Source organism: Triturus cristatus, chromosome 6 (assembly GCF_964204655.1).
Source record: "Triturus cristatus chromosome 6, aTriCri1.1, whole genome shotgun sequence".
Lineage (NCBI taxonomy): Eukaryota > Metazoa > Chordata > Amphibia > Caudata > Salamandridae > Triturus > Triturus cristatus.
Window position 1 is genome coordinate 293,362,524 of NC_140589.1, and position 26,280 is coordinate 293,388,803.

Genomic DNA, 26,280 nt, shown 5'->3' on the forward strand with positions numbered 1-26,280 from the left:
GAAGATACACAATGCAACACAAGTTTACAAAAAATTACACAGCAAAGCCATGATAACTGAAAGCTTCATTTACATTTGTAGGACATTGCAACAGCTGATGGATTTGGAAATATTATGGAGTGTAAAAAAGTGGATAAAGGATAAAGGTATTCATAAGCAGCACACAAGCAGGGTAATGCTAAAAATCTGCCAGGTATCCCCTGATTAAATAACAGTTGATTAGGTTAAAAGAGACATTAGTTTTTAGATGGTTGTTTTAACATTTATTTGAGAAAGTGGTTTGTTAGTTGAAGTGGAGTAAGGAATGACACTATTCCTTACTAGGGCGAGCTAGGTCTCGACAGTTTAAACCTGAACTTAACCTTTGGCAGCTATAGCATAGAACAGGCAGGCTTAACTTAGGAGAAATGTATAAAGCATTTATCAGTAACTATGCCATCAATGACACTGCCATTTTCAGCATCCTCTCTACCCTGAAGCTGTCAAATCACTTCAATTATCCCCTCCCCTCCAACTTCTTTAAAGAAATGATAGGATCACTGGTCCCACTCTGGTCCAAGATCATCAATGCATCTCTCCTGCAAGGTGTGATCCCTGACAGCCTAAAGGAGGGCCTGGTTGTCCCCATTCTCAAAAAACCCACAGCAGACCCTGAAGACTTTAACAACTATCGGCCAATCACAAACATCCCTACCCTGGCAAAACTACTTGAGAACTGTGTACACGAACAACTGCGCAAACACATTGAGCAATTTCAACTGCTCGACCAATTCCAATCGGGCTTCCATCCCGGCCACAGCACGGAAACGGCCATCACTCATATAGTCGACAATGCGCTCACCCTGCTTGACAAGAATGAGTCTTACCTACTCATACTACTTGATCTCTCATCAGCATTTGACACTGTCACACATAACAATCTACTGAGCCTATTGGAATGTAGGATGGGGCTCTCAGGCACTGTTCTGAAATGGTTTGTCTCTTTTCTCAACAATAGAACTCAGAGAATCAATTTCAATCAAACACTATCCAACTCCAGTCCCTGGTCTCTGGGTGTCCCCCAGGGATCTTCGCTCTCCCCCACACCCTTCAACCTCTTCATGGAACCCCTCACTGTAATCCTCAAAGACTCAAACATTCAATATCACATGTCCGCGGACGACAACCAACTGTACATGAAAATTGCCTCCCCTGAAGATATCAAGTCACCCAACGGAACCCAACTCAAAACTCTTAATTGGCTAACATCCAACCACGTCAAACTGAACGCCCTTAAAACAGAATTTCTCCTCATTTCTCCCGCTAAGAAAGCCACGATTGTTGAGAAATATCTTAAAAACCTCTCAGCTCTGAACTGCACACCTCACATCATTGATTCCATGAAATCACTATAAATTGTGCTCGATAAGAACCTAAACATGCAGGATCACATCAGAGCATCTACCAAAGGAGCTAACTACCAATTGAGCATCCTGAGAAAACTCAAACCCTACCTTCCCCAAGATGACTTCAAATCTGTGGTGCAAGCACTAGTCATCACCAGACTAGAATACCACAGTGCTACTCTATGCAGGCTTCCGAAACTCAGCTTAGCCCCCTTTAGAGCATCGCTAAATGCGGCAACTAGACTCGTCACTGGCTCTAGGAAAACCAACCACATCTCTCCGGACATGAAATCGCTCAACTGGCTTCCGTTTGACTCAAAGATGCAGTTAAAAATTGCATGTATGACTCATAGAGCGATACATTACAACACTCCCCTTTACCTGGCAAATAAGCTCCAACTATCGGGAGCCTCATGGCCCTCTAGGAGCACCAGCACACTTCTGCTCAAGCTGAAGAAATAAAAAAAAATTATATGCTTGATCTCAGTGTGCCTGCTAATAGACTATTGTTTTCCTGGTATATATTTTTATGCTTTTTCTCCCACAGCTATTTACCTATGTCGTCCTCATCTTGTATGTAAAGCGCTCTGATACCCGCTTGGGACATGTTCGCGCTATACAAAAAAAAAAAAAATAACCGTTAAGAAGTAGGAAACACAATACAATGAAAATCCCCAATTTAGAGCAACGTTTACTGAGCAAATAGACACCAAAATGACAAAAATTGGATGTCGGGATTCAGAGATATAATTTTTTCAAGTTGTGGATGTTTCTAGGGTGAAAAAAGAGCGCGCATATCTTGTAGCACCAGACCAGGTCAAAATTCAAGGCAGACCGCAATGTAGCGTGAGTTGGGTACAGAGACCAGTTGGGGCCCAGTAAAAGTTTGCATTCTGACTTAGGGCCTGATTAGGATGGCTGTCAGACTGCAACCTACAGGCCGTCGGTGGCAGTGCGAACGCTATCCAGCATAGTGGTCCGACCAACGCATTAGGATGCGGTCAGTCCGACCTCTGTGGTTGAAGGGACCGACAGTCGCATCCGACAGGCTCAAGAAATTGAATCTGAACTGTGCATTTTTGGGGGCATCTTTAACAGCTATTTTTAAAAACGAAGTAAGGGTTCAGCTAAACTTTAATCCAGTTGTGTTTTGAACAAGCAGAGTAAATAGCTCACACACCACGTTTTGGCCAAGAGCAGCACCCGTACCTTAGCGGGACCGCCTCTACACCCACAGTGTCAATCTGTGTCATTCAGACGCTATATAATAGCAAGATGGAGCGTGTGCGCGTAATCACTAAGGGCCATATGTAGGTAAGTGAAATTTACCGATTCATAAATACCGAATTTTACCGAATCGGTATTTAGAAATTGGTATTTCGTATGTACCTAATTACTCGGTAAAGATTACCGATTCTGTAAAATTCGGAAAATGGTTACCGATTCCACAATACCGACCGGTATTCCTGAATCGGTATTTACCGAATCGGTATATACCGAATCGGTATTTACCGAATCGGAATTTACCGAATCGGAATTTCAAAAACACATCAATTGAGGAATCAGCCATTCATGTGCAACCAACACCCCTCCCAACCAGGAAGTGGCCACACCCAGGCAGGTGCACACAATCAGAACCCTCTGAATAGTCTGGGAGTGCTGAGGAGTGCAACAGAGCCAGTGCCTGAACATTGTTAACTGATCCAGCACAATGGCCAGCCAGGACACAGCTAGAGGTGAAAGGAAGAGGAAAATGAAATTCAGCCAGAAGGAACTGCAGGTACTTGTGGAGGAGGTGGTGAAGCAGCACAATAAGCTTTTTAGAAAGCAGTCCCTGCAAGTTGCAGAGTCTGAAAAAAGAAGGATCTGGCAAGGAATCCAGTCGCAGGTAAATGCCATTGGAGTGACCCCCCGGGACATTGATGTGCTGAAGAAGCGGTGGTATGACATCTGGATCATCACCAAGAGGAAGATGGCTGATCTTAAAAAACAGGCCAGCCAGACAGGAGGAGGAAGGAACAGGGCACCTGCCCTAACAGAACTGGAGCAGCTCGTGGAGTCCACGATAGAGCCTGAAAGTGTCGTTGGGATTGGTGATGCAGACAGCTCAGCCAGAGCTGCTACCAAAAAAGGTAAGAAGCATGCGCAGCATTGTGCCCCCCCTTCCCCTATCCCAAATCCCCAATTGGGCAATGTGATTCCCACTCCAGTACAGGTTTTTGTTCAGACCAGCAATGCATTGTGGGTGATGTAGTCAGGGAAACCCCTATCATGACTGGAATCGCACCGAACAATAAGGCATGTGACACACATCTGCGATAATCAGGCACAGGACAATGAGATAGTGTTGCAGAAATGTATTATGATGTGAGCAATGCAGGGCTGCAGGTACACTGAGCTAATGTAAATTTTCTGTCCACAGGCGACACATCGCGCAGGACTGCTCAGGAGAAGGGAGAAAGGGCACCCCGGAAGCACATCACTGAGCAGGCCACCACGAGTGCAGGGCACACAACACCACCAATGCCAGCCTCACCACCACAGCCAGCCTCACCACCACAGCCAGCCTCACCACCACAGCCAGCCACGCCACCACAGCCAGCATCGCCACTACTGCTAGCCTCACCAGCATCAACACCACCTGCAGTGGTGAGACCTAGGAGGCGTGCTGTTGCCAGACTGCATGTGTCCGAGTCCTCCTCAGAAGACTAGAGGGGGATGAATCAACCACTGTGCCACTGGATGAAAGCAATGCTGGGGTGCTGTCCACCGTTGAGGGAGCACACACAGGTGCCAGACGCCGCCGCCGCAGGGCTCGTGTGAGCAGTCCGCCTCCACAGGGTGAGAGCCATGGTGTCTTCGGAGGGCTGGAGGCAACCATGGTGAAGGTGCAGCGCCTACAAGGCAAGGCAATACAGTCGGTACAACGACAAATGAAGTGCCTCAATGATAAAATGAGCAACATTGACATGGGCATTTCCTCAATGGCTGAGGGCATGAGGGAGATGGCTGCGGGCATGCGGGACATGTCCCAGTCTGTGATGCTGCTGTTCTGTAAAATGGAGGAGGACAGAGCAACACGGCGAAGGGAGAGGCAGAAAATGGAGCACCATACGAGGGCAGTGAACCGACTAGCTACTGCCACTTCTCTGCTCTGCAGGCGCTCCGTGGCCATGCAGGAGGGGCTTGCGCACTGCAGCATTGATGTATCTAGGGGGCTGGTTAAGGTGACCACTGCTCTTGAGGTGCTGCTGACGAGCCAGTCTGCCAATACTGGTGCTGTGGATGTTGTGGACAGCGAGAACACGACTAGTCGGAGCAGCATTACCCCCCTGTCACAGACACAAGGAGGAACAGCAGACGGTAGGGGGCTGCCACTGGTCCCACAACCAGTGAGGACAGTCAGTCACTGGCATCCCACACTGTAGTGCGTGGCCGCAGACGCTGATGCAGGCCACACTGCCAGGACAGAGTTGGGTGAAGTAACCCATGACTTCCTACAATGGATGTCACCAATTTGAAAGCCCAGTTTGGCTGTTTGTGTTGTGGCGTAGTGCCCACAAATTAAAACTACGTCATTGCATCCAACAACTGGCTGTGTCTCCTTACTTACTTAGAAATAGTTGCATGTGATCTCTGCCCGTCTCTCTCTCCCATCTGTTGCTGTTGGCACTCCTGCTGCGTTGGGCTCTGGCTGTGCAAATTCATCACCATCCTCCTCAAAATCTGTTATTTCCACTTCTGTACCTTTCTTTGTGGCAAGGTTGTGCAGCATTGCACAAGTAGCAATGATCTTGCAGCAGATGATGGGTGTGTACTGGCGTGCGCTTCCGCTCTTGTGGAGGCAGCCGAACCTGCTTTTCAATGGTCCAAACGTGCGCTCCACCACGTTGCGTGTTGATTTGTGTGCCACATTGTATCGTCTCTCACTCAGGGTTGATGGGTGTAGGTAGGGAGTGAGGATAAATGACCGCACGGCATATGCAGTATCGCCTAGGTGAGAAAGAGGGTGCCATTAGTCACATACACCAATACACATTCATCTGCGGTAAGTATAAGGGAGTGTCACAGTGATTTACCTAGCAGGTATCCTTCTCCAAATTCGCCCGCAACCTGGCGTGTGTAGATCCCACTGTTCTGGAAGATGTAGGAGTCGTGGGTGCTCCCAGGAAATTTGGCTACGATGTCAGTAATTATGTTGGCAGCATCGCAGATTACCTTTATGGAGTGGGTGGACTTTCTGTTCCTGTAGATATACTCAGTGGCTGCTGGTGGGCAGATTGGAATGTGTGTGCCATCGATGCAGCCTATGACATGCGGGAACTGTGCCATCTGGTAGAAGTCTGTCTTGGTTTTCAGCAGTTCAGCCTGTGTGTTTGGGAAGCTAATGTAGTGTTGCATTCTCTGCATCATGGCATCCAGGAACTTCCTGAAGAAACGGGACAGGCAACTCTGGGATACCCCGCCTACTGCAGCTATCACCCCCTGGTAACTGCCAGATGTGAGTAGATGGAGGCTACACAGCACCTGCACATGTGGTGGGATGGCGTGCGCCCTTGTTGTTGGATGCTCCAGGAGTGGGTGCAAGTCCCTTATCAGGTCCATGATGGTTTGGGGGTGTAGCCTGTACTTTTTATGTATCTCAGCCTCAGTCTGTTGGAAGAGTGTGATGCGCTGTCTGTAAATGCGCTCCTCCCGTCTCCAAATCCTCATTCCTGCTGCCTGTAGACGTAGGTGCCTTGCAATCACATAGAGAGCCGCCATGGTGATCACGCTGTTGCATTTTGAGATTGCTTATATGTACTGTAGCTGATTACCACCTGCTTTCACTCAGTGTTAAATACCGACTCTTAAATACCGAATTTCATGCAATTCGGTAATACCGAATTTACCTATATCTCTTTTCTCGTTTTACCATTTCCTATTTACCGATTCGGTAAATAAGAATTCGGTAATTCCGATTCGGTAATTTAGAATTCAGTAAAGATGAATCGGTATTTACCGATTCATAATTACCGAATCCTGCTTTTTGGCCTCCTACATCTCAATCGCCTAAATACCTGTCGGTAACGTGATATTTACCGAATTTCGGCCGTTACCGACCGGTATTTAGCTACCTACATATGGCCCTAAGTAAGGCTTGTACCGCGAGGTGCTTTTATTTTAACTGTGTAATCTGTGAAATTGAATCTGAACTGTGCATTTTGGGGGGCATATTTATCAGCTATTTTAACAGCTATTTTTAAAAACGAAGTAAGGGCTCAGCTAACTTTTAATCCAGTTGTTTTTTAGACAAGCAGAGTAAATGGCTCACACACCACGTTTTGGCCAAGAGCAGCACCCGTACCTTAGTGGGACCGCCTCTACACCCACAGCATCAATCTGCGTCATTCAGACTCTACATAATAGGAAGATGGAGCGTGCGTGCAGCGAGCGCGCCAAATGCAAGCCCTTCTGCGCCAGTCCGCGCTCCGAACGCACTCAGCGCCAGCCATGCTGCCACTTTTTTTCTCCACTCAACAGGAAAGACTGTGTTATACGCGAGAGGAATTATTGCTCACTGATAAGCAACCTATTACAAGGCTGGGAACCTCGACTACTGAGAGTCGCTTTGATAATATATGTTTAAATAACAGACTAACATGTGGTCTGTTGAATGTTAGATCTCTCCCTAAGCACATGGAAGAAGTCAATATTCTGCTGGATACGGGGAAATTTGACGTATTATTCATGACAGAAACTTGGCTTACAGAGAACTCTCTTTTTGACGTTGGCAGGGCCTGTCCAGATGGGTTTAAAGGCTTCCACAAGCCCTGAGTGGGGAAAAAAGGAGGAGGTTTAGGTATCCTCTACAAAGATAGATGGGACTTTAGCATTTTTTTCCATAGACGAACTTGAGGGGATAGAAACTCTAGAATTTCAGCTAAAGGATCACCATACAACCATGGCCACAGGGATTCTCTGTTATAGACCTCCCACCTCTCTAAGTTTATCTCTACCCTCTTTTCTAGACAATATCTCCAACTTATGGATCACACATAATAACTTCTTTCAGTTAGGTGATTTCAATCTCTGGGCAGAAGAAGGTCTATCAGCAGTGTATAAGGAGTTGCAGAGCACCTGTGAGACAATTGGCCTCCAGCAGCAGGTACACGGCCCCACTCACACAGCTAGCCACACCCTGGACCTTATTCTTTCCCCAGAATACTTGACTTCAGTGGAGGAAATTACCCCTTTCTGCTGGACTGACCACTCATTGATCACATTTTACCTTTTTCTAGATAAGAGCTGCTCCCCGGCCGAGTCAACAGCTTATTCAGTGGCAGGCCAAGGCAGAGCATGTAATAAACTCTCCAAAGCCAAAACTAATCCTTTCATTAATAATACATACTTCTCACCCGCAGACTCCGCTGAGGTAAATTATAATAGATTTGAATGGAAAATCTTAAAAACTTTGGATGAAACTATACCCCTGACCTCCCTAAAGAATCGGAAAAAAGTCTCCGCTTCCCGGTACGATCATACACTGAGAAATATCAAACTAAAATGTAGGCAATTGGAGAGGAAATGGAGGCGCCACTACCTTGAGGTAGACAAAATTAACTTAAAAAACACGTTAAGTGATTATAAAACAAGATAAGGAAGGTGAGAGCTAACTACTATTATGAGAAGATCATTGCAGCACCTAATAATGCAAGAAAAACACTTGAAATTCTTAATGAATTTACAGCTCCTTCTCACCTTAAGCGCGAGATCAAACCATCACAGGTATTATGCGACAACCTCTCAGAATACTTTGATAGTAAAATTAAAACGGTTCTGGAAGGAATTGATAAATCCGCAACAACCAAACACTCTGAAAAACCCTCCCTCAGCCTTGCCCAATCCGGACTGCCTTCCATCTCTGACCTTCCCTCTTCAGACTTGCCCGTCATGACACTTACTAGACTGGACCCCATCTCCGGTGAGGCCTTTAAAACCTTGTATAGGGCCTTAAAACCAGGGTCACCGATAGACCCTCAGCCAGCAAAGCAATGGCTAATATGGAAAAAAGAGCTTGCAGGCCCCCTCCAACAACTTTGCAATCACTCTCTTGAAACTGAGGAGGTACTAGACTGCTGGAAAAAAGCCATTGTTAAGCCTCTGCTTAAAAAAGCTTTAGCCGGTTTCTCAGAACTAGCCAATTTTAGACCAATTTCTCTTCTACCCTTCCCGGTAAAAATTCTAGAACGTCATATAAGCGCACAATTGTTGGAATATCTAGAAGATGCCGTGTGGCTTGAAGAAGAGAATTTTGGGTTCCGCCCTGGAAATGGAACTGAGACTGCCCTGATCTGCGCCACCGATGAACTGCGGAGGACCATTGACAATGGACAATCTCCTAGATTTATCGGCGGCCTTTGACACGGTGGACCACCACACCCTTCTGTCCAGACTCATGGCAGTGGGTGTAGGAGGACCGATGTTGAACTGGCTTGAATCCTACCTGTCAGGACGCTGCCAGGCTGTCTCCCTCCCTCCTTTCCTATCTACATTCAAAAAGATAACAAAGTGTGTTCCTCAAGGCTCATCCCTGAGGCCCATTTTGTTCAATATCCATATCAAGCAACTCATCACGGTTATAAAAACTCATAACATCAAACTAATTAACTACGCAGATGACACTCAATTAATTCTGTCAATAAACAATAATCAGGAGGATACCATCGGCAATTTCCAAGTATACATTCTTCGACTGGATGAATGCAAACTCACTAAAAATGAATGGAAATAAAAGTGAACTCCTCTGCTGCCCTTCCAACAAAATTCCGGTATCTTTACCACCTAACTTCTGGCCGCTACTGACAGAAAATCAATTGGGCAATCCTGTAGCAGTCCGAAATTTAGCCATGATAATCGATCAAAATCTGTCCCAAGAAAATCAAGCGAATGGACTAACCAGGACCTGTTTTGCACTTATCCGGGCCCTTAGGAAGCTATACCCTCTGCTTGATCTATCAGCCAGATCAGTAATTTCCAGAGGGATTATACTAAGTAGGCTGGACTACTGCAACGCCCTGCTCCAAGGAGAACCTAATCTCCTGTTAAAAAAATTAGAACGCATCCAGATAATCACCGCCAAGCTAACACTGAGAAAACCTTGGTACTCTTCTGCTACTGAGGCTTTAAAGGAGCTCCACTGGCTGCCGATCAAACAGAGAATGATCTTCAAATCTCTCTGTATTGTTCACAAGGCACTACAAAAAAAGGACCATTACCCCTTCAAAACAAACTAAAGAAATACACCCCTGGTAGAAATCTTCGATCTACTACAGGCAACTATGTTCAAGTACCAAGATTCAAAAAGTTAGACAGGGAAGCCACACCTTTACTGTCAACGCTGCCCGTATATGGAATAAACTAGCAACTCCTCTGTGAGCTCAGTCTGACTTATTAAAATTCAGGAAAGCACCGAAAACTAGGGGTGAGTGGAATTTGCGTAGTCGCGCTGCGCAAAGCTCTGTGAAACGGTAAACAATCTCCACAAGCACGCAGAGTTCTGCGAACACGCGGAATTGCTTGTTCTGCCCGTTCGTGATGCTTTTTTCCTGTTCGCGAACGCTATTTGCGTGCTCGGGGGGAAATATCTTGCGAACACTCATTTTGAAAGCGCAAACAAGCAAACAATTCTGCGAAGCCGCGGATCGCGACATTTTTGGCAACTCCGCAGAATGCAAAATTACCCACATTCCGCAAATTCCGCGAGCGGAACGGAATTTACCGCCCAGGCCTACTGAAAACCGGGTTATACCCACATTAGCGATGCGTTTTTCAGCTTTCAACCTGCTGTCTCCCTACATAGTGATCCTTAGTGCCAGGATACCATTCTTGCTCACAGCGCGCTCTACAAATACCAATTACAATACATACAATACAATACAAGAAGCCCGTCGGGCGGTTGGTCAGATCATATTCCCTACAATAGGTGCTGTGTCTGCTCAGGCACCACTGTAGGGATTATGATGTCCCTTTCTGAGCCTTTCCATGGCGGTCCGACAGCCATGGAAAGGCTGTCAGAAAGGGACTATGGGGCCCCTAGCAGGGCCCTCGTTCCCAGTGGGTCTCCACTCAAAACATCCCCTTTTCCACTACGGCTTGTGAAGCAGCCCTTTTCCAGGCCACAGCACAAGCTACAATGGAAAAAGGGATGTTTTCAACTGCCTACACGGCAGTCACATCTTAATTTGTTGAGTGGAACGGCCTACTACATGTCTGTCGGTTTCCGGTAAAAATCACCACCATTGCCAACAAGGTTATGTGGCCCATCTCAGTTTCCAAGTCAGGCTTCTGTCCCCATGAGAGAGCCAGTGCTGCTCCAGTGGCAGGTAAATAGCAGAGACCACTGACAGCTGTCAGTGCTAGAAACCAAACCCCTAGCCATCCACTGGCAGATAGAAGCTCTCTCCTGATGTCAGGAGAAGGTTTGTAGAAGTAGTTTTTACTACGCTTAGGGATCATCAGCTTACCAATTGGGTCCACATCCCAACTAAAGGCCATTAAGACGTCTTGGGGGTAATATTCCCCCAATGTTACACTAGTCATTCCAGTGGAGTGCCCATCCTTAGCCTTTCTCCTGGGCATGAAGTACCTACCCTGTTCAAAGGGTCTCTTCCCCCCGGGATCCCACTTTTCTGCTTGGCAAGAGTGGGTTGGGACTCTTTCCCTTATTCAAGCTTCTTGGGCCCTAAGGAAGTCTCTTTTTGAGGCATATTGCTCCCCTCCTTTCCCTTCTGTGGGCCTAGCCCCATTTCTTGTGGGGAAGGAACTCTAGAAGCGAGCTCCAGAGGCAGGAGATCACTCTAAGGAGTAAAAATCTCTGTTCTGCCCAGAGGACCACTTCACGGAGCACCGCCACCACCTGAACATCCTCATCGCTACAAAACGTGGTCCAGGCCCTAGCCAGACCTACCGCCTCAACATACCGGTAGGACTTACCCCCGGGCTCATCGTCGATGCGGGGTTCGTCAGCGACGCGCCAGCCAAGTTCATCACTGATCTCCGCTCTGGAACGGAACGTCAAGAGGAGGCTGTTCTACCCTGCACTGCGGTCGGTCCGCCTGCGCCCACTCACCCCTGCTGCATCGGCTGAAGATTGCACACCTCTGGCACCACCGGGCCTGGGAGGGGGAAGAGAGTTCCCGGCTCCGCTCACAGCGGTGGGCTCGCCTGCGCGCTCTCCCTCCTGCCGCATCGATCGAAGACCACCCACCGCAGCGCCAGGCACAGGAAGTTGAAGAGAGTTCCCGGTGCCGCTCGCAGTGGTGGGTTTGCCCGCGCTCCCTCGCCCCCACCATATCGGTTGTTGAACGATGAACGAGACAAGAATAGGGGAGCGCAAGGAGGCTGGTGTGGATCGAGCGCACCACGGCAATGGATCCGCTCTTACCACATCACCAGGCCTGGGAAGTTTAAAGGGAGCTCACGGTGGGCTCTGCCAATATCCTATTGTATCTGGGAGTCCCAGCTGATCGTATTCAAACACCCGCGCCTACCTCAACATTCTCGCCCCGCCGCATCAGCTGATAAATGAAACATAACAAAATCATAAGAAAAGAAAAAGCTGAAGCAGATCGAGCGCATCGGTTGTATGGCACTGGATCCACCCACTCACATCTCTCACACGCCAGGCCCAGGAAGTTTAAAGGGAGCTCTCTGAGGCGCGCTGAGAGAAAAAGGAAGCCTCTGCTATGACCCATGACTTTGTAGTTTAATGCGGGAAAGAGAAAAAAAAACAAAAAAAACTTCTGCTTCATAACTTTGAACCATATCTTTGCAGGAAGCCTCTGCTTTACGAGCTGCACCCCCACCCCCCTTCCCTCAGTTCTGGGAACTTTCAGCATTTAAAAAGGCTGCTCCCTCTTTATAAAAAGAAAAAAGAAAAAGGACTACCCAACAATCTCCCAACCTCCAACACTCAAAATGGCTGAACCTTCTCTATAGCAACAAAAAGGAAGTCTACTAAGACACCCACAGAATGGCAGCCATCTTGTAACGGATATCAACAAAAGTGGCAGCCATCTTGTAACGGCTATCAATACTATACAATAATCCATTAATCTCACCCACAAAGTGACAGCCTATCACGGCGTATAATCGGCTCCCAACAAAGTGGCAGCCATCTTGCAACTGCTCCCAACCCGCTGTTAAACCACTGCTCCCCTCCCAGAGCAAGGAATATCACACAATGGCCGGATCACACTTGATACCCGCAAGAAACAGCGCATATTCCATTCTATACCCCCCAATATCTCGAAAAAGATGCTAAAACCTTTAAACACAACCTTCCCAGAAGAAACCCCAAAACACTCTTCCTTGACCCCTCCTTCAATACCAAGAAAGGTGTAACAATCAATAAACTCATATGTTTCACAAGATAAATGGCCAAATGGCGAACTGCCTTTTCCAAGCTACTAACCATGCATGGCAAGAAAAATATTCCATACGGAACCAGGATTACAACAACACCTACACAAAACCTCAGAGCCTGAACATAACTTCCTACAAAAATGGCATGGTTCTTATTCAAGCAGCTAACAAGGACCTAGAACTATTCGACAAATACTTTCTCACTCTAAAAACCCACACCAACACTACACCCAGGGTCCCCCAGAACCTAACCATTCCCTCTGTCCCTACATCTCCTGAATCTCAGCAACCCTCACCCCTACCTAGATCCCTCAGTAGAATCAGCAACAACTTACCTCCCCCAGAACTCATACCTCTGACAACCCTAACCATTCCCTCAGTCCCTACATCTCCTGAACCTCAGCGACCCTCACCCTTACCTAGATTCTTTGGGGGAATCAGCAACAACTCGCCTCCCTCTGAACCCATACCTCTGACACCCTTAACTAGAACCATAAACAGAAACAACAACAACTCCCCTCCACTAATACCTATTCTCAGTCCCTCCTCATTTACACATTACGCCACCACCCCTATGCCCCCTATCCCCACAACCCTCTCCCCCCGCCACAACCCTCTCCCGTCCACCGAAGAAACTCACCACAACAAGGCAACTCTAATAAACCATAAAAAAGCCCCCAGCATGCACATTCCCACTTTATTCTCGTCTCCCTCTCTCACACCCACCCAAACCTACCACAGTGCCAGAATAGTCACTGAACCCCCAAACAATACTTTCCCCAACCCTCTCTGCTCGCCGACCCTGCCTCCCCCCTCTCACCAATCTGAAATAGACTCACTCAAAAACCATAACAACCTCACTTCCCGGAACCTTCAAAACGTTATCCTGGAAATTAGAAACATCCTACAACTCGCAGAAAACTCTCTCTCTAAATGTAATCATCTTCAAAACTCTCTAGGAGCAGCTAACAGCGCTATAAATACTATCCCACTGCCTCTAACTAAAGGACACCTACGCACACGCAAACCTCCCAACTACTTAACGGACTGGGAAATCAAACAGTTATTATTCATCTACGAAACTCCTACCTGCCCCATCACCAATAAGGAAGAACTCTCTATTCTCCCAATCCCCATCAACCCTAACAGAACTTCCAAACCGAATCACAGAACGATTAACCCGAATATCCTTCTAACAGTATCCCCCACCCTCAATAATCATGAGCAGACTTTAGAGAATGCCTCAAACCAGATCTCCTGCCTTCTACTAAACTGCCACTCGACCCAAAAAAACACCTCTGACATCGCGGACCTCATCCTAAACCTGAAAATGGACATAACCATCCTCGCGGAAACTTGTCTAACCGAATCATCCTCGCCATTCCTAGACCTTCTAGTTCCCCCAAATTATAACATCATAAGACTAGACAGATCCCACAAAAATGGTGGTGACATCGCCTGCATACACCGATCCGACATCAAAATCTCGAAGTTTCACTCCGATCCCCTGGATTGCGTAAAATCCTCGGATAACCACTCCCACAAACTACACATACTCTACGATCCCCCAGGTAAGAACGCAGTATTCACAGACCACCTGATGGAAATCATCACTACGAACTCGTCCCCTCACTCCAATGACATATTCCTTGGCGACATCAATCTTCACTGGGAAAACCCTCTAGACAAGCAGGTTAAGGCCCTCAAAACCTTCCTAGCAGACCATTCATTGACACAAGCCATCTCAAAGCCCACTCACTCCAAAGGTGCTACCCTTGACTGGATCATCTCCAAAGATAAAATGACTGAATCTATCTCTATCACCCCTTTTGATTGGTCAGACCATCACACCATTACCTTCCAAATTCCGTCCACCAGAAAGAAAACATACCCGCAGCAAGTCAAGCCTAAACACTGGATAAGACACACGAAAAACCTCAGCTGGAACAACTTAGCCTCCCACTGTGAGAAAGCTCTCACTCCTCCCAATAACATGTCAGACATCAATGACCTCACTGCTCACTCTAACTCCACGATGACCAAACTCTTCGACCAAGTTGCCCCACCAAAACTCAAAAGAATTCCGGACATAGACAATAACCCATGGTTCAACGGAGCCCTGAATGAAGAAAGACGCAAACTGAGATTAACTGAACGGAAATGGAGACAACATCCCTTCCCTACCCAACTCAAACTACTTAGGAAATCTAGGAAATACTATAATAAAAGCATTCTACAATCAAAAAAAGACTTCTTCAGATCAGAACTAGACAATGCCAAAAACAGGTCGAAGAAACACTTTGAAATACTAAAACAACAATCTAACAAATTGGCCAAAACCGCACTCCTAATCACGAAATCACAGATTAGTAGTGAAGAGTTTTCCTCATTCTTCACAGCAAAAACCAACTCTCTCCAACTCAAACTAAGGGTAACAGATAGAAACTCAGCCACCCGAAAGAACACACAAGACGAAAATACTAAACAACTGAATCTACCTCTGCCCAAAAATAACTCTTACTGGTCTACCTTCACACTTTAACAATCTCAGTGACATCACCAAAACATTAGCAACTACCAAACCCAACAACCACGTCAATGACCCTGTCCCCTCTAACAGTCTACCCCACATCCACCATATCAGCTCCCCTCTCTGGACCAAAATCATCAATGCCTCGCTAGCGCACGGTCACATCCCGGACTGCCTAAAAACGTGTCAAGTCATCCCTATCCTAAAAATGCAGACAGCAAAGACTTCCGACTCCAATAACTTCCGACCTATAACCAACATTCCCTTGCTAGCCAAGGTCCTGGAAAAATGCGTTTAACAACAACTGAACCAACACATCATGGATTTCAAACTACTGAACGACTGCCAATCGGGTTTCAGACCCAGCCATAGCACAGAAACAGCCATTCTGCATATAGTAGACAACGCCCTCCTCGCTCTTGACCATAGTGAAACCTGCCTACTAGTCCTGCTCGACCTCTCATCAGCCTTCGATATGGTCAATCACAACACACGGCTAAGAAGACTGGACAACAGGATGGGTTTATCTGGCATAGTCCTTCAATGGTTTAAATCCTTTCTGGAAAACAGAACACAATCGTTCATGGTAAACAAAAATCTTTCTCCCTCCTCACCCAACCAACTTGGAGTTGCACAAGGCTCAACCCTATCCCCCATGCTATTCAACCTATATGTCGAACCACTAACCAAACTACTAAAACACTCAATTCTACATCAAGATCTCCTCCATTGAAGAGATAATGAGGATGAATCAAGCTCTTGAAAAAGACGGTCCACTGGCTAACGAAAAACTTCCTCAAGCTAAACTCACAAAAAATTGAATTTCTCTTAATCTCCCCCCCTAAAAGCTTGCTGGAAATAAAGGAATGGACCAAGATGATCACGGCCCTGAATTGCACGCCAACTCTGGTGGATTCCACCAAATCGCTTGGAATTACTCTGGATAAGAACCTTAACATGCAAACGCACATCAACCTGCTGGCTAAAAATGCCCACTTTCACCTCAGCTATCTGAGAAAAATGAAACCATTCCTTGAGTTCCGCGACCTCAAAACGACAGTTCAGGCTTTAGTTATTTCAAGATTGGAGTAGGATGTACTACTCTCTCGGGGCTTCCCAAAATCTCAACAGACCCTTTAAAAGCCTGTCTCAATGCAGCAGCAAGACTCCTAACCGGATCTAGGAAATTTGACCACATATCTCCACACCTGAAGGCGCTCAACTGGCTACCCTATGAAGCCAGAATCCAACTGAAGATGCTGTGCATCACTCATAAATCTCTACAGCACAACACCGCCTGTACCTATCCCAAAAACTCACCTTATCAGGAGGAAACAGACACTCGAGGAGCGCCGATGATCTACTGCTGAAACCCTCTTGTTTCAGCAAGAAAAAAACTTCTGACAGAGCATTCACTGGAGTGGCACAAAGAATATGGAACTCGCTACCTCCGCACATCAGAAAAATCTCATCGACACCATTATTTAAAAGGGAAACAATATCATTCCTGATGAGCAAATTCCTCCCTTAACTCCACAAGGCACAAAACCAGTCCACAACTTCAAACTTGTTTCCTCACTCCCCTTAATGACACCCTCGCCTCTATGACTGACCACGTACACGAACGTGCTCCTACTGTTACATGCTCATTGCTGCTACCTAACTAACGTTGTAAGAACTTTGATATTGTTTCTGTTCTGTTTTGTTTTGTAAAATGTTGTATACTCACGCTGCTTTCCTTGTAAAGCGCTCTGATACCCTACCCTGGGTCTTGTTCGCTCTATAGAAAACTCTAAAATAAATAAATAAATAACCCACTTGGGATGTCTTAGATACACGGGTGCATACCCATTCATCAGCTGCCTTACTCAGCTCTCTGGGGTTAGACAGCTTGGACTCTAATCAGTACTGGTTTAATAACTCTGATAAACAGTGGCATAACACAGGCCCCAAGCTCCCGGGGGCCCCTCAGCAAAGTACTCTGGATCGAGAGCTCCTGATTGAGTCCGGAGTGGGCCCCTCCAAGTCCATAGCATGGGCCCCCCTCCAGTTTCGTTATGCCAGTGCTGATGAACTGTTACTTAGGATGTACTCCTTTACAACCAAATTCTACAGCCCATTGTTGGAAAATAGCCCTCTCTGTAGGGCCACACCTAAACTTTTTAGCATTTCTTCTCCACTTTTAACTGACCTCATTTTTGTTGGCTTTAGGACCACTGCTAACCAGTACTAAAGGGCTTTTGTCTCGCTTAAAAACATGCGAATATTGGCCCATACTCAATTGGCACATTTAATTTATTTATGAGGGCCTGGTAAAGTGGTACCCCCTGTACCCTTGGCCTGTAAATTAAAGGGTACTAGTGGGCCTGCAGTACTGAATGTGCCACCCACTTAAGTAGCCTTTTGACCATGATCCAGAACTGCCATTACAGAGCCTGTGTGTACAGTTTACACTGGCATGTTGATCTGGTAAAATAAACCATTTGCAGGTCCAAACCTTCCCTTTTTATACATATAAGTCAACCCTAACAAAGGCGATGGACAACCCAGAGGGCAGGGTGTAATGTGTTTAAAAGGCAGGACATGTACTTTTAAGTTTTACATGCCCTGGTAGTGAAAAACTCCCAAAGTCATTTTACACAACTACAGGGCCAATCTCTCCAATAGACTAACATTATGATTACCTTATTACATTTTAAAATTGTAGTTTCCAGTTGGGAAGATATAAGACCCCCAAGTCTGGTATCTCTGGAATTCTAATGTTAAATCCTAACTTATGGTGAAGTTGTATTTTACATTATAATTCTGAATCCGATCACAAGTCTTGGTTGGGTGACAGTTGGGCTTTGTGTATTCCCCCTAGACAGCCACACACAATGGGAGCTTAGGTGTGACTTAATGGGCTATCCTGGCAGTATGGGAGGAGCAAGACACTGTCTCACTTACACCTGAATTGGCTGTGTCCTGTCCCCACACAATGGCTGCATACTCCCCTGTAGTGCTGTAGTGAGTCTAGAGCCAAGGCAGGAATGAAGGACCTCTGTCTACTTCAAAGGCATGTCTTTGAAGTCTCCCCCACTTCATATTCACAACTGGGTCAAGCGTTTGTGCTCTTTGTGAACGCTAATGGACCTGTTCACTCCTTAACCATGTCTCTTTGCACAGAAAGCATCGTCCACCTGCGAGGCTCCAACCCGCCTGTCCGTGAAGTCCAGCCTGCTCTTTGTGCCACAACAACCACCGCCAGCGATGCTCTCCTTGCTTCCAGTGAATTTCTCCCCCTCGAACGGGACTCTTGGCACAAAACTTGAGAAGGCAAGGTAAAACTTCAGAAGGACTAACCTTGGATGGTATCTGACCCGGACTTCACCACACACTGCCTGAACTTTTGAATTTGACGTGGTCCAGTGTGATCAGATATCCCCGGTTAGCGCATTATGCTTCTAAATGCTATTTTACAGTTTATTGTTTAAAAATTCATAGCTCCAGTTCTACTTATTAGTTTGTTGGCCTTTTGGTCTTACTTTATTTATACAATTAAGCTCTATTTTTCTAACCTCGTGTGGAATCTTTTGTGTGGTATTTTCACTGTTTTACTGCTTGATGTGTGGCACAAATACTTTACATATTGCCTCTAAACTTAAGCCTGACTGCTCTGTGACAAGCTATTAGAGGGTGAGCACAGGTTAATTTAGGACATACTTGTGCCTTACCCTGACTATGATTGTGGTTACTGCTTGCAAAAAGGCTTATACCCTCATCAACCAGGAACCCAATTTCCAACACCCATCATAGGTGGTTACCTTATTAAATTGCATCCAGCCCTCTAGTGCCTTCACTACAATGTTTACAAAGCCTAGCCAAGTCTCTTGTGTATCTTTGTGGGTGTCTCTGAAGTTTTGCCTATACTGGTCAGGTGTGAGCCCAAACTTTTCCACTATTGCATCTTTTGTTTGCTGGTAGAATTCAGCTACCTCTTCCTCTGGAGTCAGGAGCCTATGCCTCCCCATACAGGGACCAGTTGCCAAAATAAGGAAGCCAATTGTTGTTGACCAACTTTACGCATTCTGCAAGCCCTTTCAAAAAAGGCAAACCATTTATCAATGTTGTCCCCCACCACTAAGCCAAGCACAATGTCACTGGGCAGATGAGAGTTGTGTGACCCTCATGCAGATACCCCATTTTCACTGCCACCATTTTCAATGGACCTCAGGCTCAGTCCGGCCTTCTTCTCCTCTAAGGCCAGTTTCTTTTCTTCCAATGCCAGCTTTTTAACTCCAGGGCTATGGCTGCTAACTTTGTTTTCACATGCCTCCAGCTGGTGGAGGGCAAGCTCAGAGGGACTTATGCTGGTAGAAGCATCCTCACTGCGTGTACAGGTTGGCACAATTGTAAATTAATCTTGGGACCTGTTGCCCCTGTCTTCTACCTCCTTTTGATCTGGAGTTCCCGCTTCTTCAGAGGGGATCCTCGCTAGGCCAGTTTCTTCCCAGGCCCAATGGGTCCTATCAAAATCAACCTACTTGACCTGTGGCTGAATTTGAATTACCTTTCTGAACATAGGGCCTTCAGCTCTGCCACCTTGTGGGTAGAGAGGGTAGTCAGATCCAATTTCATATTTCCTTTAGTCTTTTGAAAGGTGCAAACTAAAATCAGCAGAAATTTTGAAAAAGAAAGAAATTACCTAGTTAAGACTTAATGCCAGTTAAATATCAAAAACCATTTTTGCATTGAGTGAATTTAAGAATTTAAATTTTGTCCAGCCAACTGAGTGGTGCTATTAAATACAAGTTCAGGATCCCACTGCTGAGCACCAATGTGAGAAAGTGGAATATTGGTTGAAGTGGATGGTAGCTCTCTTCAAGTAATAATGACATGATTCCTTAGTAGGTCCTGTTAGGTCTCAGTAATTTAAAGCTGAGCTCAACCCCAGGTAGCTGAAGTACAGGCTTAACTTAGGAGAAGTGTGTACAGCATTTATCAGTATCAAAACAGTTAATAAGTAGAAAACACAAGACCATAAATATCCCACCCCAATTTCTTAAAAATAGAGAAAGATTTAATGAGCAAATAGACACCAAAGTTTCAAATATTGGATGTAGGGACCTGTGGATGTGATTTTTTACAGTTGTGGGTCATTCTAGTGCCAAAAAGCCCAAAACATCAACTGTGAGTACCTAGTTTCACTAAACCGGGTCAAAGTTAAGGCTGACCACGATGGAGCGCGAATCAGATACATGGTTTGGTCTGGTGGAAAGTTTACCTTCTTACTAAGGGACTTATTTAGAAGTCAGTGGAGGGGATACTTCGTCACAAATGTGACAGATATCCCGTCCACAGTATTATGAGCCTCATATGATAGAATATAATCATAATATGGCAGATAGGATATGCGTCACATTTGTGACGGAGTGTTACCCTTCGTCGACTTCTAAATTAGGCCCCTAGTCTTTTTTCTTGGAGAAAATCAATAAAGCAGTCAGCTGGTCAGTGTGCCTGCTGGATCCGTAGACTGACCCATCGTTGTTGTCGATCAGGAATGCAGGACCTCAACGAGATCCTATGTGGAAAGTTCGAGGCCAGCAGCATCAACAGCAGGAAAGTTGAGAGCAGGCAAAGTCTTTAGTCTGTGCCCAGGAAGATCTTGTTGGGGGTTGGCAACTCCTCAATGTTGGCCTCAGTGGAATCCCTCCACATTCTGACTTAGACACTTTTCTGGAAGTCAAACCGATTTCAGAGGGGCAAATCAACAAGTTGAATCTGACCAGCGATGCAAAGGCTGCGGCTCAACTGCAGTTCTGGCTCTTTTTGAAACAGTTTGGAAAAGATCTCTAAGCATCCAGCTTTGCAGTTTTTGATGGGGAGAGATGCCAATCTTCACCAGCCAGGGGTAAAGAACCTTTTGGGCACCACTTGGGAGTTAGGACTCAATCTCGCAGTAGCCAACAGAAGGGTCCAGGGCAAATCCAGTTAGAACTGGTCAACTGGACTCAACAGAGTCATGGGCTTTTTGCAGCTTTTGTGTTTCTGGAGCTTACCAGCTAGCCCTTGGAGTCCACTCTTCAGTCCTGGCCACAAATGGGAGCAGATCCAGTCTTTGGGGTCTTTTTTCCATATGTTACAGTATGTTACAGTAAGTGTACTCCTCTTTCTGAAGTCCAAACTGTTCAGCAGGTGCAGTCTTTTCTCTGTCTTCGACAAGTCCTGAGGTGTCCTGAAAAGGGTATTGAGGGTGCCACTTGTATGCCCAGTGCCAGCCTGTGGGCAGGGAAAACTCCTGAACACTGCCTAACAATTGGGGTAAAAGATCCCTGGGGTGCCCCTACCAATTTCTGCAGTACTTACTGTGGGTTTTACTGTAAACTGTCACACAGTTCCCCTCTCCACCTGAAACCAATATAGCATATTCTTTCTTCTCTTGTGCAAAGTTATGGGCAGACCCCTGAGGTGTGTCTTAGGGAAATGATAAACTCACCCTGATAACTGTTTCTGAAGCAGGTTTCCCCTACACTGGCATTGGTGCCACCCTGACTGTTTTTGCAATTGTAAGGCCATCCTAAGTGTCAGTCACATCTGTCTGTAACAGGGGCTGCCCTTTCAAGCTTGTGCATTTGGTGTTCACATCCCCCAGGCCAAAGGGGGGGCTCCTCCACTAGTGCGGAGGTGCGTCGCCCCACTGCTTTCTCGCAGTGCGAGAAGCAGAACCATAAATTATTAATAACTTCCAGTTATTACGATTTTCTGTTTGGTTGTGGGCGAGCGGGCGGGGCTGCTCTTCTCCATGCAGGCTGCAATGCTGCCTACATGGAAAAAATAGCCTCCCCATAAGCCCTTGTCTGGGTGGTGTCCCGACCAATCATCACGCTGCTTGCAGCATGGTGATTGGCTAAGGGGAGGGAGGGAGCATGGCTGCCTGCTTCTGCTTCCTGTTCCTGCTGGAGTTAGGAGAGCAGGAGCAAAGGAAGACGATGGACCTGACAGATGAAAAGTTAAGTTTAATTATTTTTTGTTATTATTAAATGAAACCCCCCTCTCTACGCAACCCCTCCCCACCCGTGAGTCATGGCGGCTGCAACTGCCAGGCCATCCTGTCAAATTAAGTTTGTTATTTCTATGTGAAGATTGGAGCTTTCTAAATTCAATTGAGGCAACCCATCATCCCTACTACATTCTGCTTGATACACTTGCACTGCTCCCTAAAATCAATCTGAGGATACCAACTTAATTTTTAGCCTCCAATTTCAAATTCCTTCACATTTAAAAAATGTTTTAATATTTTTGATTTTCAGTTTTGCTTCTTTATTTATATCTATTTTATTTGTCTGTTATTATTTACTTTTCAATGCAATCACAGAACCCCTGAGTAGGCGTTGTGTAAACACCATGGGTCCCCAGACCACAGGTTAAGAACCAATGACCGAGTATTTGTTGAGTTATCTTAGCGCACAGCTGCACTGTTATAATTCAGTATTAAGTTAATAAAAGTTCCAGCAAATCCTCAATCCAAACTGGTGAACAGTGCTATGAGTGCTGCAAGGTGCAAGCGCTTATTATTTGCAAAATTATGTCTTTTATGAGGAATCAGAACTTATATTCATTAGTGAGGGGGGGCAGAAAAGCCGTGCAGAATTGTCCAAGTTGAGCATGTCAGCATTTGAGATGTCTACTGGCAGTAGCCGCTGCTCAGAATGATGTTGACAAGGGATAGCATGTTGAGTGTAACATGTGGTATCTGTAAAAGTAGTGCGCAGCACCAATGGAACAGAGTTTCAAAAGGCTGCAGCTCACAGAAAGCACCAAGATTTGGGGTGAATGAGCATATTCCCCACACCAAGCAGTGTCTCTACGAGTTGCTAGAGTTTAGTAATTTATTCACCCTTATTTATTTAAAAGTTTTTATATAGCGCGAACATGACCCTCGCAGGTGTCAGAGTGCTTTATAAATGACAGGAAGCAGAGACTTATAGAACCGATAGTGTCAAAAACAAGAACATGATAAGGCAACACCCTACAGGTGTTGCACTGGAAGGAAGTCTAGTGACCGTAGTGTTGGTTGTAAGAATGTTTATTTGATCTTTATTACAAGTAGATAATTAAATAGTTAAGCCCTAACAGGATCAGCTCCCTGCTGCTCAGCCCATATCTCCAACCGACCACTCAGCCCCACAAACATTCTAGTTGACCTCACACACTGACTGAGCAGCGGGGACTTGGAACGGTGGGAGGATGTATTAAGATACAACAATAAGTCAAAAAGACAATAACATGATAAGCGAATAATAATAACAATTAAAAAACTAGCAAAATATACAGGTTAAGGCAACACCCCAGATGAGGGTGGTGACACCAAAATGTTAATACAGATAGATCAGAAAAGGCAGTAACATAATAATCGAGCAATAATCATGATGTCATTATCTAGAACCGAATAGAATCAGGCTAAACCCCTGATAAGGGCCGGGTCTCCACAATGTAGAGACAGGTGGCATAGACCAGATAGCAGTAGTCCTGAGTGTAGTTGACGAGTCATAATATGCTAGAAGAGAGGAATTCTTAGGGTCTAGGGCAGAAATTTGTTCATAAATAGTAGTTTAACTTCTTTCTTGAAAGTTGTAGTTGAGGAGTTCAGTCTTATTTTTAGGGGGAGGGAGTTCTAAATTCTCCAGGCGATGCCAGAGAAGGCTCTGCTGTAGGTTTCTTTTTGGAAAATCTCTGTGGCTTAAGCAAGAGAGTGCTGGAGCTTCTAACAGGCTTGGAGCACTGTTCCCTCTAAAGTGTGCGCGCGCACTCATGCTATCCCACGCGCGCAGTGGCTTTTTTGAAGCGCGCACACTTCACTGGACATCAGAGACCGTTTTCGCTACAGTGCTTTTAAAATGCTAGCGGCGCGAAAATGGTCATTTGCTTGTTGAGGGGGAGCAGCGGAAATAATCAAGGTGTAGCAGAAAGTATGCATTTATCTTTCATGGCAAGCATCAAGGGGTTCATACACATGCCACATGCTGCATTCCTTTCAGTAACAGGGGCGTGCCTATGGCGGCTTGTTTGGCTTTTTAAATGCATTAGTGATAATTAAAGCAAGCGTCATGTTTTGATGGAACCGTTATCTCGCTTTCAAGATCACTAATATCTCTGTCTCTCCTCTTGATCAGGCCCCTTTGCCTGTGAGTTGTTGGTTTACTGTGGAAGTTTCTCGCCACCGAGCGGCCCTCCAAGAGATTAATAAATCTCAGTTTGTATTGAGGGAGGTTTTGCAAGTTTATTTTTGGTTTTGAAAGCACCTGATGCCGCATTCCTTGCCTCCAGAAATTTCCAGGCAACAGTATAAATGTAAAAACAACTCTGGTGATTAATGTTCTTCCTGAAAAGAGATCTGAGTTTTGTCTAGCTGGGGTTTTGCACTACCATAAAATAGCACAGAGGATTAATATGCAAGTTGCAAAGAACTGTACCAGGCAGATCACAAAGTGCATATAATGAAAATAGGTCAGCAGGTTTCTGTTTTTCTAAGAGACATCCTTTTGTTACTTGCAGTTTATAAATTAAAATCCTAATATAGAACTGTGAGATATTAGCTGCCATCAAAGTATAGATCAGACAACCTTCAACTAGGGTGTTCTATTTTCAATTCTGAGTCTGTGCTTCTCCAGACCAAGCACTCTTAAACTATACTGCCTACCAGCATGGATAACATGTCACTTCTACACCTTGTAGATCTCTGGCTTATGTAACATTTTCTATATGCTGATTTACACACGTGCAATAGATTCTCCTTGTGTAATTTGTGTGTGATGCAAAGTGCTCTGACACCCTACACCAATTTGAGTGGCGCTATATAACTAATTAAATGCACCTGAAAGAGAGTGGTTATGAAGACTTGAGGGGCACTGTTAAAGTGTGGTAGTGAGGAAATCAGGATGGGGGGAGCCAACAAACACTGTTGCACCGGGCACCACCAGCGCTAACGCCTGCCCTGTGCTGGAAGGCAGAATGGCTCAGCAAATAATTTGAAAGGCTGACAGAGATAAAATATGAGAAAATATGAATTATATGCACATTTACAGTGCCTTTACATGTTTTATTGTCAGATTACTGGGGAAAACATGGATGGTTGGAATGTGTATGTGAAGCCTGTAAAAATAGATCACTTGACTGACATTGCAGTGCAAAGTAAAGTGCTCATAAAAATAAAAGGATTTGATTAAGTTGTACACGTGTGGAATGCCTGTCTGTTGCATAAATAATATGTGCCCTGTGCAGAGTCCATTATTGTTACATGGGCTGTATTCATTGTAAAGTATTCACAATTGATTTACCTTCTTTTGTGATGAAACTGTAGGATTTTTACAGATACTTGCCTGTGTAACCAATTCATGCTTTGGCGCGTGTATCTAAATTGCAAAAAAGACCCCCTCACATGGTACTGTATGTGTGGAAATGCACCTTCTTTTCACTTTTTTATGCAAACGTTTGGAGTGGTATTTGCACTGATATTTGTCGCTGCACTCACATGCATGGTCGGGTTCTTGGCTCATATAGCCTTGGCTGCAGCACACAGAGACCTTACACTGCCACATACAGAGGAAGAAAATTAAAGGGAACATTGGTCTGAAGCCTCCCGAGAGTTCAAGCTTCTGAGCAGGGTGGTTAGGGGTATTGAAGTGTAGAGCTTTGTGGGTCATACATGCAATTTTTAGTTGAATGCTTGCTTCGTAGGGGAGACAATTTAGGGATTTTAAATCAGGGGTTATGTGATTATTTATTTTTGTTCCTGTGATGAGCCTTGTGGCAGCATCGAGAAATTAAGCCCTTAAGAGGGCTGTTTTGGATCTGGGCAAGCCACAGTGTGTTGCACTTCTATAGTCCAACCTGGGAATATCTAGGGGCAGATCTACAAGGAAGTGCCGCAGCGTGGCACCGCAAGTCCTTTTGCTGCACCCCACTGCGACACTTCCAAAG